The 11,273-nt window shown below is 43.6% G+C and overlaps 1 long non-coding RNA gene across 1 annotated transcript; it reads left to right on the top strand.

Annotated features, from left to right (window-relative positions):
- The first annotated feature begins 5,641 nt into the window (after positions 1 to 5,641).
- On the top strand, positions 5,642 to 5,923 carry LOC125555555. The gene is made up of 2 exons (XR_007304757.1): positions 5,642 to 5,672; positions 5,830 to 5,923. It is a non-coding gene; the product is annotated as an uncharacterized LOC125555555 (long non-coding RNA).
- Positions 5,924 to 11,273: the final 5,350 nt, after the last annotated feature.

Raw genomic sequence — 11,273 nt, 5'->3', positions numbered from 1 at the left:
AGCTCTTCCCGGAAGCTCTACTGGATCGTGAGTTCGCGGGGCGTCACTGAGCTGAACGTGTGCTGAACGCAGAGGTGCCGTACGTTCTGTGCTGAGGATCGGTCGATCGTGAAGACATACGACTACATCAACCGCGTTGTTATAAAGCTTCCGCTTACGGTCTACGAGGGTACGTAAACGACACTATCCCCTCTTGTTGCTATGCATCACCATGATCTTGCGTGTACGTAGGATTTTTTTTTGAAATTAGTACGTTCTCCAACACTGGTATCAGAGCCAGGTTTATGCGTAGATGTTATATGCACGAGTAGAACACAAGTGAGTTGTGGGTGATACAAGTCATACTGCTAACAGCATGTCATACTTTGGTTCGACGGTATTGTTGGATGAAGTGGTCCGGACCGACATTACGTGTATGCTTACACGAGACTGGTTCTACTGACGTGCTTTGCACACAGGTGGCTGGCGGGTGTCAGTTTCCCCCACTTTAGTTGAACCGAGTGTGGCTACGCCTGGTCCTTGAGAAGGTTAAAACACCACTAACTTGACGAACTATCGTTGTGGTTTTGATGCGTAGGTAAGAACGGTTCTTGCTCAGCCCGTAACAACCACGTAAAACTTGGAACAACAAAGTAGAGGACGTCTAACTCATTTTTGCAGGGCATGTTGTGATGTGATATGGTAAAGACATGATGCTATACTTTATTGTATGAGATGATCATGTTTTGTAACGGAGTTATCAGCAACTGGCAGGAGCCATATGGTTGTCGCTTTATTGTATGCAATGCAATCGCCCTGTAATTGCTTTACTTCATCACTAAGCGGTAGCGATAGTCGTAGAAGCAATAGTTGGCGAGACGACAACGATGCTACGATGGATATCAAGGTGTCGCGTCGGTGACGATGGTGATCATAACAGTGCTTTGGAGATGGAGATCAAAGGCACAAGATGATGATGGCCATATCATATCACTTATATTGATTGCATGTGATGTTTATCCTTTATGCATCTTATTCTGCTTTGATTAACGGTAGCATTATAAGATGATCTCTCACTAAATTTCAACGTATAAGTGTTCTCCCTGAGTATGCACCGTTGCGAAATTTCGTCGTGCCGAGACACCACATGATGATCGGGTGTGATAAGCTCTACGTTCAAATACAACGGGTGTAAGCCAGTTTTGCACACGCAAAATACTCGGGTTAAACTTGACGAGCCTAGCATATGCAGATATGGCCTCGGAACACCGAGACGAAAGGTCGAGCGTGAATCATATAGTAGATATGATCAACATAGTGATGTTCCCAATTGAAAACTACTCCATCTCACGTGATGATCGGACATGGTTTAGTTGAGATGGATCACGTGATCACTTAGATGATTCGAGGGATGTCTATCTAAGTGGGAGTTCTTAAGTAATATGATTAATTGAACTTTAATTTATCATGAACTTAGTCCTGTTAGTATTAGCATATCTATGTTATAGATCAATGGCTCACGATATAGCTCCCGGTTTATTTTGATATGTTCCAAGAGAAAACTAAGTTGAAAGATGTTAGTAGCAAAGATGCAGACTTGGTCCGTGATCTGAGGATTATCCTCATTGCTGCACAGAAGTATTATATCCTTGATGCACCGCTAGGTGACAGAACTATTGCAGGAGCAGATACCAACGTTATGAACGTTTGGCAAGCTCGGTATGATGACTACTTGATAGTTTAGTGCACCATGCTTTACAGCTTAGAACCGGGACTCCAAAAATGTTTTGAACGCCATGGAGCATATAAGATGTTCCAAGAGTTGAAATTGATATTTCATACTCATGCCCCTGTCAAGAGGTATGAGACCTCTGATAGTAATTTGCCTACAAGATGGAGGAGAATAGCTCAACAAATGAGCATGTGCTCAGATTATCTGGGTACTACAATTGCTTGAATCAAGTGGGAGTTAATCTTCAAGATAAGATAGTGATTGACAGAGTTCTCTAGTCACTCTCACCAAGTTACTAGAACTTCGTGATGAACTATAATATGCATGGTATAACAGAAACAATTCCCAAGCTCTTCGCGATGCTAAAATCAACGAAGGTAGAAATCAAGAAAAGCATTAAGTGTTGATGGTTGACAAGTCCACTAGTTTCAAGAAAAAAGGCAAAGGGAAGAAGGGGAAATTCAAGAAGAATGGCAAGCAAGTTGCTTTTCAAGTGAAGAAGCCCAAGTTTGGACCTAAGCCTGAGACTAAGTGCTTCTACTGCAAAGGGTCTGGTCACTGGAAGCGGAACTGCCCCAAGTATTTGGTGGATAAGAAGGATGGCAAAGTAAACAAAGGTATATTTGATATACATGTTATTGATGTGTACTTTACTAGTGTTTATAGCAACCCCTCAGTATTTGATACTAGTTCAATTGCTAATATTAGTAACTCGAAACGGGAGTTGCATAATGAACAGAGACTAGTTAAAGTTGAAGTGACGATGTGTGTTGGAAGTGGTTCCAAGATTGATATTATCATCATCGCACACTCCCTATAATTTCGGAATTAGTGTTGAACCTAAATAAATGTTATTTGGTGTTTGCGTTAAGGATGAATATGATTTGATCATGTTTATTGCAATACGGTTATTCATTTAAAGTGAGATATTAATTGTTGTTCTGTTTACATGAATAAAACCTTCAATGGTCATACACCCAAGGTGAATGGTTTATTGAATCTTGATCGTAGTGATACACATATTCATAATATTGAAGCCAAAAGATGCAAAGATAGTAATGATAGTGCAACTTATTTGTGGCACTGCCGTTTAGGTCATATTGGTGTAAATCGCATGAAGAAAATCCATGCTGATAGGCTTTTGTAATCACTTGATTATGAACCAGTTGATGCTCGCGAACCATGCCTCATGGGCAAGATGACTAAGACTCTGTTCTCCGGAACAATGGAGCGAGCAACAGACTTGTTGGAAATAATACATACTGATGTATGCAGTCCGATGAGTGTTTAGGCTCATAGCAGGTATCATTATTTTCTGACCTTCACAGATGATATGAGCAGATATGGGTATATCTACTTAATGAAACACAAGTCTAAAACATTTGAAAAGTTCAAAGTATTTCAGAGTGAAGTGAAGAATCATCGTAACAATAAAATAAAGTTTCTACGATCTGATTGCGGAGACGAATATTTGAGTTATGAATTTGGCCTTCATTTAAAACTATGCGAAATAGTTTCACAACTCACGCCACCCGGAACGCAACAGCGTAATTGTCGTGGTTTTGTCATGGCAGATGTCCTTGTGAAAAGACTTAGTCGCGGAGCCATCGCTACGGGTTAGCTTAAAGGGGTTAAACCGGACAAGGGACACGAGAGTTTTATACTAGTTCGGCCCCTTCGATGAAGGTAAAATCCTACGTCTAGTTGTGTTGGTATTGCTAGGGTTTCGATGAACAGGGAGCGAATCCACTTTGCCTGGCTCTCGAGTTGTTGTGTCTTGTCCCTAAACCGCTGTCGGGTCGTCCCTTTATATACACAGGTTGACGCCCGCCGGTTTACAGAGTTCCGAGGCCGGATCATCAAAGTGTCCAACTCGGTCTCTATCCTTCCTATCTTACAATGCAAGTTTACATGAGAGAGTCAGTTTACATCTACATGCCTTAAACCGCCTTTGGGCCTTGGGCCTTCGTAAAGCGCCACCATCCTTACGTCTTCATGGGCTTCTAATCTTCATAGAGTTAACCCGGCTACTCCTGGCTGGTTTACGTCCAGTAGTAATATCCCCAACATTAGGCCCCAAATTGATTTGAACTTGTTCATGTCAATCTTCAACACTTAGAAAAATTCCTCCTTTGCATCTTCACCTTGATATTGTAAACCGTTGTGACGTCATACTCCAGGATCATGATAAATTGCCATGATGTCACTTTATCTCTCCCTAATAATAAAGCACGGATTGAGTCTCTGGGTTCACCGTTAAGTCGTTTTTGCATTAAACACCCTAATGTTTTGGGTAATTAACGCGTGCTCCAGATTTAAGTAAGTAAAAAAAATGATTCGCTCCTTCCTAGGACCCGAATGGACGAACGCAAACCCCGGTCTCCACCTGCCCCAATCCCCACTCCAGGCCGTCATCCCCAACCCACCATGAGGACGAGGATGCCGAGCTCAGGCGGCGGCGCTGGTCCGGGCCTCCGAGGGATCAGACCGTCCTCCGTCGACCTCTGCTTCCTCTTCCTCAAGACCTTGGCCGCCTAGTGCAGGGGAGACCGCAGCTCCGTGCTCGTAGGCCTGCCCAATCCTCCTCTTGCTCCTCGCGCTGCTCTTCCCTTCCCCCGCCCCCACCCCCGCTAGTGCCGCCTCGCTGTCCCCGCTCATGGCTATATCTAACGCCTCTTCCCACGCTTACGCCCACCCCGGATGCCACATTCTTTGACGCGACGTCGTCGACACTGTCGCCAACAAGTACGGCTGGGACCCCGACACGGAGGTCCGGGTCTGGCCGCTCAACACCGAGGGCGCGCTCGTCGGCGCCGTTCAGTGGTACGAGTTCCGCGCCGGTGCGGGGGGCGCCGCGGTCGCGCTGGCACGGGCCTCTGACGGGGCCATCAACTGGAGCCGCCCCGATGCCCCCGCGGTGGAGGAGGTGGTATGGCCCGACGGGGTCGACTTCATCGCCGGCGACGGCGCCCTGGCGTTCGGCACCGGCGTCAGGGACATGGACATAGTAGGCCCGTTCGAGCTGGTGGTCTCCGACGGCGCTGGCGGGGGCCTCACAGAGCTTCAGCTGCCGTCGATGAGTGCTGTTTGACTTTTAGCTTTGCTGTTGCTTTAGGTTTTTGCTTCTGGTTGCTTGCTTGCTATGTAGTTGAAGTTGTGTCACCTTCAAGATGAAGCAGTTACTACAATTGGTGAATGGTCTAGCTGGTGCTTACCCCTTTTCTGTTTGTGACTTTGAATTGATTGAGGTTGTTGTAGTGTCTCCTCACTATTTAGTACAAATATATCTGGTTTAATTTTTGTTTTGTGTGTATTGTGTCGATTGGAACAATTTTCTCCTACATTTGCAGGTAAATTTGTAAGGATATGCAACAAAATTGAATATCAACACCTTCAATTTGGTTCCACTTGTCGCTCTGACCCTGATTGCACAGTGCCACCTAAGTACTACTGAACTGTTGAATGGTAATATGGAAGAGGATACAAGTATCGAGTGTGTGACATGCTATGTGCATTTAAATTTGCTTTGTTAAGTACATTAGCACACATATGGGAATGCCTTTACTAGGGTGGAAAATCAATGCCCAATATGTGAGATACCAGAACATTGGACTCTTCTTTTCAATGGCTTCTACTTAAATGTAGCTTTGTGGATGTTCGATTTTGAATTTAGCTTAACTCTAAAATATCAAAGACAGGACACAACATTTTATTTTGGCATGCCTGGGCAAGGGCTTGTTTTGGGTGGAAAAGGAATGGACACAAATACGATAATCAAACATATTCAATTTTTGCCTGCATAGTTAATTATAATGTATAGCAGTGATGTCTGTATATCTTTGATTGTCGTGTGTTGGATATCTTTGGTTGCTGTGTGTTAGTTATGTCTATAACAGTCACAAAATAAAAAGTCACTCCTCTCCCCAAGTACCACCCCGCCTCGCCCAGATCTGCCGAGTGGGTAGGAACAGCTGGTCATCCTATACACCACATGTGTTGTTTAATTTTGATTGGGTTTTCTTCTATTCTGTTTGTGTACTAGATGCATGTCAGAGACTGATGCCCCGTCCTTTGATACTCCAGTTCTGATTATTAATCTCCCTTTTAAACATTTTTAGGTGTCCTGTCTCCGGCGTTCTTGAGCACCATTGGGTCGAGGAAGGAGAAGCCATCCTATGGACTAGAACAGTTTGTGTGAGATTTTATTTTCTGGTGGGTTTATTAGCTGGCTTGGAAATGCTCCCTTGACATTGTCCCATTCATCAACACAAATATTGTCAGCCTTTACCCAATTGCAAGATCTTCAGAATAAAAAAGCGGAGACTGAGACCGGTAGAAAAGAGATTCTTCAGTACACAATATATGCATCTGTTGATTTTGCAATTATCCAGGTTAGATTCTCTGAAATATTCAAGGATCTCTTGGACATTTTTTGGGCATTGTTGATCCATGAATCAGTTGTTTTCGAATTTGGAAACAGTTGAATTTCTGGCAAACCATTTCACCATACGTGTTTAGTTTGTCATTTTGAGTCCATGCCCCCTGCTTACACAGCGGCGAGGCCAACCAGGGACTCAAAATGTCCGGTGAGAGCATCCAATAGCGGAAAGTCATCCGACGAATCATGTCCAGTGAGTAGTCCAGCTCCAGCAACAAGACCACATCTGGTTTCCACCAACAAGCTGGACCAGCAGCATTGTACTCGGGTAAGCTCATGAAAATTCTTCCAATCGAGACATTTTATACTGATAGCTAACATCAGCTTACTGTGGTTTATATGGTCCATGTAAAGCTGGCATCGCATGGCTACACTTCGAAAAATTTTACTTGCTACCAAAAATCAAGTAAAACTAAAAGAATAGTTCTTTATCTTGCTGAAATAGGTTTGGATGCACAGTGTGGTATATATATGTTATGTTTGGCCGTATGCAATAATGCAATGCTTATGGTTGATAGTGCTACAGATTTTCTTAGTGGGCAGGAATAACTGGTCAGCCATTCGTAACTTCTATTTCTATTACAGCATAATTGTTTTTTACATGGAGCTGACCATTTTCTTCTTTTTCATCAGTAGTACTATTACTTCTTTTTCTTTAGTAGTTAAGGGCATATTTCGGAGGGGAGCATACGTACTACCTTGATTGAGTTGAGTTTCGTGTTCTGCGTTACTGTTATAAGTTACCAGCAGCAAAGAAAGAGTCATGTACTAAAATCGGATAAGGTAGTCGGCTCTTCTAGATCATCTGGTTCATCATTTTCCCATACAAGTGCTACTAAACTCTACTAAGTTCTATAATGACACAAGATTAACATGTTACAAGAAGTGTACTGAGTAATGAGTATGCACACAAAATTTGAACATAATTACTGTTTTTCGTCGTGCCAATGTATCCATGTTGGCTGACGAGCTATCTTGGTAACATCATTATGTCTCGTGGATGGGATAAAAAGAAGAAATATATATTCTGGGTGGATGCATCATATGAGTGGGTGGAAGCTAATGTATTCTAGTTTTTATGAAAACAATAACTTCTATTAATAATAAGGAGTTTTCTACGTTTTCAGAAAAGCAAAAGAAAAACAATTGGCAATCTATTGTATGAAAAAATACTCTTCCATCAGATGAAGAATGGTATGTTGGCTTCTTCACATCCGAACTTCATGCTACAAAAAGCACTAATCAGTTTAACCTTATTATTGATGTTTATTGAAATTAGATATAAAAAATGGTTGCGTAATGGCACATGAAGCAGGCTGTGCCTCTTTTTTGCCCTGTGCAACGCACGGGCATTTGTACTAGTTATTTTAAAAATGATACATCTCACCTTCAGTTAATGAGCCTCCGACAATCGAGGCAACTGCTCCGTTAGGTATCCAATATTCAGGCTCCTTGATTCTCGCGCATGTTACCTCTCTATTTACCTTATAAATAGGACCAAGGGTCACTTTTCTTTTCCCCCTTCCTCTCTTCGCTTTTTCTTCCTCCTCGCGACGCCCCTGCACCCGAGCGCCGCCACCATCGTCGAGCTTCACCTCTGCATCACCAACGGCCGCTGCATCGACCTGGTCGCACTAGAGAGACGCGACGCACCTCCGCTACCTCAACAGCTACTATAAGCCCTTCCTCTTTCCTCTGTAGATCCATTAGGTTCATGCGGGTTCATGTCGCTCTCCTTCTGTTCTTCGTCCTCCCATAGATAGCAGAGCTCAATCTTGGCGTGTTCCGCACCGTAGCTATGGAACTCCTTATCTCAGCCATTTGACCCAAACCTTAAATACATCGTAACTTGATCTGGACCTTTTGTGAACTGCTTCGGGACCAAAGATTTTAAGTCTCAATATTTTTGCTTTTCCTGACTTACGGTACATCCAAAATTTCAATGCAATCCTGTGAAACATGTTTCCCTCACTTAGGTATTTTTAGATCTGTACCCTTTACACCAATATAGGTGGTTTAACTTTTTGAAGTATGATAATCCGGCAGGTACCATTAGTCCCCTTTTAAACCGCCAATTTATTTATACTCCGGTTTAACAATATGTATATACCTATGCCTCTCTTCATTCCTTATCATTCATAAATACCCTGTCGTCGGTTTACCAATTTGCACATATTTGGATTCCCTTTCCTTGTTGTACTTTATGCATCACCATTAATAAATCATAAACCGGCATTATTTTCTTCCCAGCTTTTCACTTGCAATGGCCAAGTAGTTTTATTCCTACAACTGGGTCCCCTCCCGGGTTACTGAGGAGGAACTCAACAGAATGGTCAAGATTGGCACCTTACCGAAGAAGAATGAGATCCAGTGGCGAGTTCCTGGGCTGGAAAATCCTCCCACCCCTAAACAGGGTGAAGTAGTGGTGTTTGTTGATCACATAGGCCGTGGCTTTAAACCACCCGGATCGAAGTTTTTTCGAGATGTACTTGCCAGTTTTCAGCTCCACCATCAAGATATTGGACCCAACTCGGTATCCAATATATGCAACTTTCATGTTTTTTGTGAAGTGTATCTACAAGAAGAACCAATTGTCGAGCTGTTCTAGGATTTCTTCCATCTAAAACGGTGCACTAAATTTTTAGACGGACCCAATACTGAACTTGGCGGCGTCTCCATTCAGAAAAGGAAAGAAGTTGAGTTTCCTCATGCCAAACTCCATAGTCATGCAAAGGAGTGGAACCAAACTTGGTTCTATTGCAGAGACACCTCTCCCGAAGATGAGAACCCTCTGCCGGGTTATCGTGCACACCGGCTCGCTAATAATCATCCACTTCCACAAAGACTAAGTGCCCAGGAACGGGCCTCATACGCACCTCAACTCGCCAAGCTGAGAGCCTTCTTGGCCAACGGTTTAACAGGCGTGGACTTCATCCATTGTTGGATATCCTGGAGCATTTTGCAATTAAGTCGCCACTCCGGTTTAATGTGTGAGTATACTGGTGACGTAGAAGACTCCCAACACCATATCAATATTCAACTAACAGATGTAGAAGTCACTGAATCTGTTAAGAAAATATTGAACGAATTGGAAGCTGTCTGCAGCAAGACCGGGTTAAGCCCCTTTTATACGCAAAACAAACCGCCCGCTGTAAGTACTGTTTGTGCTTCCGCTTTACACATGATATTTTTGAACTGTGCAATCTTTGAATACCCTCTGCTCATGTTTAAACAGAGTGATAATCCTTTCTGGAAAAAGAAACCTCAAGAGAAAGCAGCGAAGCCTTCTCCTCCTAAGACGAAAGTCGTCAAGAAAACCACAAAGAGAAAAGCACCTGAACCCATCGGTTACGAGCTTGATGAAGACTCAGAGGAACAGGAAGCAGAGGTAGAACTTGATTCACTTGGTTCACTTTTCATGCATCTCATTGACAATGATACTTATCAGGAGGACATTGAGGGCAGCCAAGCTGACGATGTAGAGGTAATTATCCTTTCCTCCGGTTCAGATCCTCTGCCAACACAAAAAATCTGTCAAGCAGTCCGGAAAGTAAGGTTTTCTCACATCTTGCTCACTTGGATCCAACATTTATTTTGAAGAAGCAGCAGCACGACGCTCGCCGCACAACCCGACACATCGGCCAAAAGGTCACTTTGACCGGTTTGCCGGACACCCCGGTTTGAAAACACCGATCTGAGGTCTCACCCACTTATGACACTTCTTATCCCAAGGCAGGCTATTTCTGACAACCTCTTAATCCCTCCGATTCGAATTATGAGGTGACACCTCCTTCATCTTCTGGCGAGTCAATAGCGACCCAACTCTCTCCTCTCAAAATCGTAGCTGGGTAAGTACTTCAACCCCATATTTTGATGTTTCACACTTTATATGCAATGCTAACCATTGGATCTTGTTTTGTTTAGACCTAAAGCCAGACCCAGTAAGAAGGCTCGGGTGAATAGCCCGCCTGAAGACCATGTGGTTATTGAACCGGAGCAAACCAGTAAACCGGAAGGTCCCCATGTAGACACTGTTGTTCATGAACCACCCCCTCCAGATCACAATTTAAACGAGCAAACAGAAGTTGAAATAGCAGATCTTGCCGACAAACCGACGAGCCCGATCCATAATGACGATGGTCCACCCAGACCGGCGAAGGCTACTGATATCCCCACAACTCCAACACAGACTACTAGTAACAAGGCAGATGATGTTGTCATCACTACTGTTGGTTATACTTCTCCTGGCAACCCTGTCGTATTGGCGGAACATAGTGCCAAAGAAGAACGTGCTGCCATGGAAAAAGGCAAGTGGGGCACCGATCTATCAAGCTATGCCCACTTGAGTGCTGAAGAACTCCACTCCGGCTTTCTGAACCGTCTGCACACAAACCGTGATTATGAAGCCGGTTTGGTGAATCTAAAGAAGGAGCGCTATGAGGTAATGACATAACTTTTCCTTTCTTAAGGCCAATTGTAAATGCCAACTCTAGTAGCCCCCAAGGGCCAGTTTATGATAGCAATCATATATCGGGACTTTGTAATATCTCAGTCCTTGCATGCTTATCCCACATATGTCAGGTGATCCTTTGAAATAGACCGGTACTTTATCGTTTTATTCCTGTAATTTTCATCTGTGTAGCCCCCAAGGGCCGGTTTATCTTTCCAAGGTTAACCGGGTCTTGAATCAATGCTTCAACTTTGAATAGACGTACATTAGCCCCCAAGTGTCAAGGATAATGCGTGCATCGTACTTGGGACAAGCAAACGTTTCTGATGATAGAGCCAATAGGCATTAGCCCCCAAGTACAAAGTGCATAACTAGTTATATGCTTGGTACTTCAAATATGCATATCTCATTAATGATTTATCTTGCTCTTATAGGCTGAGCTGAGTAAGAAGGACGCTCAAACCGCTGACCTTTAGGAGAACATTAAATCTCAGCAAGCGGAGGTTTCCAAGGCCAAGGAAGAATTGACGAATGCCTTAGCAGCCATGGAGAAGCTGAGGGAAACCTTTAACAAAGAGCGTGCAGACTGGGAGACAGAAAAGGCCGATTTAACAAAGAAGGCCGAAGACGCAGAAGCAACCCTGAAGCCGGTGGTTGAAGAACTGACTGGCTTA

The sequence above is a fragment of the Triticum urartu genome, chromosome 5, assembly GCF_003073215.2.
Source record: "Triticum urartu cultivar G1812 chromosome 5, Tu2.1, whole genome shotgun sequence".
In the NCBI taxonomy this organism is placed as follows: domain Eukaryota; kingdom Viridiplantae; phylum Streptophyta; class Magnoliopsida; order Poales; family Poaceae; genus Triticum; species Triticum urartu.
This window is presented reverse-complemented; position numbering and strand designations above follow the sequence as displayed.